This window comes from Natator depressus, chromosome 20 (genome assembly GCF_965152275.1).
Source record: "Natator depressus isolate rNatDep1 chromosome 20, rNatDep2.hap1, whole genome shotgun sequence".
NCBI classification, from domain to species: domain Eukaryota; kingdom Metazoa; phylum Chordata; order Testudines; family Cheloniidae; genus Natator; species Natator depressus.
This window is the reverse complement of record NC_134253.1, coordinates 27,364,737-27,369,966: the sequence shown is the minus strand read 5'-3', so window position 1 is coordinate 27,369,966 and position 5,230 is coordinate 27,364,737.

The following is a 5,230-nucleotide window of genomic DNA, read 5'->3' as shown; positions in this document are numbered from 1 at the left end:
GCAGTTGTAGAGCTTGGGCCAGAAAATGGGGGAAATCACCCACTCACTCCACATCATGCCTCAAAAGATGTGTATTTAATGTTAATATGTTGCTTTGTATTCTTGAATATTAAATTATCTTTTAATAAAATTTCTGTAGTAAGTGTTAGGGAGCTTTATTACAAGTTCTTTGTGTCCTGTTTGTTTGTTAAATGAGCATTTGTGAAATCCCTGGCTGGACGTTTGTTGGCCTGTTGTCATTATTTGGTTTGTGCCAACAGTGCCCTCAACCCTTTATAAGACAAAAATTAAAGACAGTCTCTATGCTGAAGAGCTCACCATCTAAGGGACTGAAACAGATAAGTCAAGACATTCTGCAAGAGCTGGAAGAGGAAGGTAACCCAGATTTTCCTTTCTTGCCTCACGTTTGAATTGAATTTTACAGGATGAGGTGCTGCCTCCACAGCCCTCCTACACCATGAGAGCAAAAGGCTAAATCTCCAGCCTGAGCTAGGATACCCTCTATGACACGTACAGGCTGCCATCAGGCTGCACCTTATGAATTCTGTACTTTACAAATCTGTCAAATAGATTCCAGTAAACAAGAGCCACAAGGCAGCTCACATCTGCCCAGGCAATTTTTTTATCTAACAGTGTTTAAATACATTAAGCCCATTTTGATCGTGGTAGGATTTAAATCCAGAAAATATGCCACTGAGCGAATTTTTCATGGACTCTGTGGAACAGATCTTTAGCCAATGTAAATTGTCATCACTTCAATGGAACTATGACAATTAACTCCAGCTAAGGATCTGCCCTCGTGTCCACCAGATGGCACCCAAGAGTCGACATGACCATTTAACTGCTAGTGTTCTATTTCCCTGCACCTACTGTGTCTATTGGCTGCCTATGCTGCTCTGAACAAATGCAGCCTTTCTACAGCACTACTTCATACTGATTTCCTAACACACACAGCCCTTCTGACCTCAGTGTTTATTTTTAACAAATTAAATTATTCTTTTTTGCACTTTTCATTCTAGGATCTGCAAGTACTTTGCAAAGACAGGTCACTATAATTTAATCCATTTTACAGATGGGTAAACTGAGGCACACCCAAACGCTGGACCCAGGAAGATCGTAATACAGCCAATTCCCTAGACTCCTATTACAGCTTTTGAAGATTCACTCTCTCTCTGGGAACATGGAAATTGCCAGCCCAGGAGTCCAACTAGACAAGTATCCCATATCTGACAGTAGCCCAAACCAGCTGCTTCAGAGGGAAATGCAGGAACCCTTCAGAAGGCAGCAATGGTATAACCTGCCCCCAGGGGAAGTACCCTCCTGACAGAGAGATGTTGAGGCTCCTGCCTGAAAAAGGACACTATTATATTCCACGCTATAATGCTGGTTATTCTTGTTATCCCTGTAAATGTCCAAGATTTTCCTTATATGCAGTGTTGTTGTAGCCGTGTTGGTCCCAGGAAATTAGGAGACCAGGTGGGTGAGGTAATATATTTTATTGGACCAACTTCTGTTAGTGAGAGAGACAAGCTTTCAAGTTAAACAGAGCTCTTCCTCAGGTCTGGAAAAGGCACTCAATGTCACAGCTAAATACAAGGCTGAACAGATAATCTAGCATAACTAGCTGGCACATATTCTTAAGGGATCAACCTTTTTCTTAGTCCTATTAAACTCTTGACCTCAAATATATCATGTGGCAGTGAGCTCCACAGGTTACTTGGGCATTGTGTGAAAAAGCATATGCTACTGGAGCTGATGCATATGCTACTCCTTGTAGGGGAAGCTTTGAAGCCTTTGCCTAATCGAAACGGTACAATTTCTGCCATCCAGCTATGCCCTCTGCTTTTCCTTCAGCCATTCCAATAAATACAACAATGCTGCTTGGGAAAATGTGCTCACTGTTCTCTAGTAAATCCACATTGCTCACTGCTTTCTGCAGGGCTGATATTTATTCAGTAAAATCAGTGTCAGGGCTGTCTTTCCATCCAGGGCTCCAGCACTGCCAAAACTCTCATATGTGGAGGGAGAATCCTTCAGTATGGATGGATGGTCAGGCAAATCTTTCCCACTTGTGGTGGGTTTTCTGCGTGCCTTAGAGAAACATTTAAAAAGCTATTCACTCCATGATGTTTTAAGTTTTCCCAGTTAGCATCCCTGGAGATGCAGTCAGTTCTTACTGTGATGTGTCTATGGGATTGCCTTTGTTCCCTGTCTGATCAAATTACAGGAATAAAAGGAAATGACCCCCTAAGAACATAAGAATGGCCACACTGGTTCAGATCAATGGTCCATTTAGCTCAGTATTCTGTCTTGTGACAATGGCTGGTGCCAGATGCTTCAGAGGAAATGAACAGAACAGGACTCCATGTCTTGTCATCCTGTCCCAGTTTTTGTCAGTCATGAGCTAAGGACATCCAGAGCATGTGGTTGCATCCCTGACCATCTTGGCTAATAGCCATTGATGGACCAACCCTCCCTGAACTTATCTAATTTTTTAACCCAGTTATATTTTTGGCCTTCACAACATCCTCTGGCAATGAGTTCTACAGGTTGACTATGCATTGTGTGAAGTAGTACTTCCTTTTGTTTGTTTTAAACCTGCTGGTGCTTGTGCTATGTGAAGGGGGTAAATAACACTTCCTTATTCACTTTCTCCACACCATTCATGATTTTCCTCACGGTTGCACGACGTTAAAGAATGGAGGTCACAAGTAAAGGCCTGGAGCAGCTGACTGCCTCTTGGGTTTGGGGGCAAAAATCCAGCTTATCTTTGTTTCTTCCTTATTCAGTGTAACCAAGAAACAAGCTGCAAATGACCCATGACAGCTGCAGTGGAGGGAAGGGCAGCAGTGTATATCTTTTAGAGATGCTGCAGGGATCTCTAGGCGTTGATTCCATGAGGACAAATTAATCTAAATTCAAGGTTTCCATCTTAAATCATTAATCACACACACAAAAAAAGATCCTGCCCAAATTCCCCTACTATCCAGCTACCAAAGCCCTTCTGACAAACAAGTGAAGCATCTAAATCAGTATTTTGCCTCTTCTCCCTGTGGGGTGCGAAGAGTGATCGTTCCAGTCCCATCCCCCCCAGCATTACTCTGAGCTAACAAACCAGCAGATTAGAGCATTAATTGCAATAGCCTTTCCAGCACATACAGGAAGCAGAATGCATTACCAAAGGCAGCCTGAAGATGCTGTGCATTTCCCCCTCAACTACCATCCGCAGGCCACATAATTTAAACCAGTTAGCTGTAATCACTGCCACATGCAGGCATTTTCTTCATAGTCTCCCCTCACAGGATGAGTCACTCAGTTTAAATATGGTTTCAGAGTAGCAGCCATGTTCAGTCTGTATCCATAAAAAGAAAAGGAGGACTTGTGGCACCTTAGAGACTAACAAATTTATTTGAGCATAAGCTTTCGTGAGCTACAGCTCACTTGATCAGATGCATGTAGTGGAAAATACAGTGGGGAGATTTTATATAGATAGAGAACATGAAACAGTGGGTGTTACCATACACACTGTAACGAGAGTGATCAGGCAAGGTGAGCTATTACCAGCAGGAGAGCGGGGGGGACCTTTTGTAGTGATAATCAAGTTGGGCCATTTCCAGCGGTTGACAAGAACGTCTGAGGAACAGTGGGGGGGCAGGGGCAGTTTAAATATGTTGCTACAGAGAAGGGTTTTCTAATTAAACTTAGCTGCCTCTCACTGGGGATCTGAGAGGGTCTGAACACAGTTGGACAGACTCCCAGACAGAAAGAGGGGTCCAAAATCATTCTAGCTAATCTATCTATCCATCCATCCCTGTCATTGTGGTATCTAAGTGCTTGCATTTTTTGTGTTAGGCCTCTTTGACTATGGATGCTGACCCAGCCATGTGACATTGACCCAGGTCAGGTGACTGAGTCCAAGCAACACATGTCCATCTTTTACAGCTTTTTGGTGAGTCACACTTTTATTACAACCCAAAAGAGACTGGGGAGAGAAGGCAGAGTATGCAATTTCCTTTCCTTTGAGACTGAGGCCCATCCTCTGCCTTGATTTACCTCTCACAGGACTCCAGCAGGGGCTGTGAGTGGCACTTATTCTGCTTCTGCTTTTGAAATTGAGTGATGGACTATCCAGGCTGAGTCAGCTATCACAGGCACCACTTCCTAGCAGAGAGATTGAACTCGCTAGGGAACAGCATCCCTTGGGTGGTGATGGAAGCCTCTTCCCCATTGTGGTGGAGTTCTGATTAAGGCAAGAAGATTTTTGTCTTTTGTAACCACCTTATTTTTTAAAATATATTACATAAAACAGTAATGGCAGCCTGTTGTCAGTCTCCTCTCCTCTACCTCAGACGCTTCCCTCAAAAAATGGAAGATGCGCTTTCCCGCCAGCTATCTCACACAACGGTGTCAGCTACTGCACGCAGTAAGTCATTTGAAACTCAGACTAGCCAAAACCCTGGTGAACAGATTGCAGAGAACAGACCAATCTCAAATTCCTATGGTGATAAAGTGCTTTGAGATCCACTGCTGAAAAGAGTTGTATAAATGCTAGGATTTTGTTGGTTGTGGTGGTTGTTTGGGGTTTGTTTTTTTTCCTAGTACAGGGGATTTTCAAAGGGGACTAAGGCAAGCTCCAGCCCTCAAAATATCTGCCCTCAGCTGGGAAAGTCTGGTATAACAAGATGGCGCTAAAGCATGCTGGTTTTAACAGTAGACCCCATAACAGGACACACAGAGGCTAGTCTGGCAATGGGCTTTAACTCAGTCTTTTTCATACAGCCCCAAGGGCCATTTTGAGGTCTTACTGTGTTAACAACTAGATTGATTGTGAGGGCATCAGTGGTTGCGGCTGCAGGGAAATCTTGATTATTCTGGGCCAGCAAGCTTGGGGGCCTTGGGTGTCCTCCAGACTTTGTTTTTTCAGATGTATCTAATATTTTATTTATTTTGTTCTTCGAAGTTGAAATGTAAGAGCTCAAACTAGTTCACACAGGGAAGCATTGTGCTCCTAGATTCCTTCCTGTCTTTGGTGCCTTGTTTCTACTTTAAAGGACTGGTCCTCAAGTGTGTATTGCAGGACATAATTCACAGTCCTGGATAAGTCTATGAAGTGGAATTGTCCCCAGCCAGGTCTCATGCTCATGTCCCATTTCAAAGCAGGGGCAGAGAATCCCTTGTGTATTGGCCTATCTGCTGCTAGCTGTTTTCCAGGCAGCTGCTCTCTGACCCT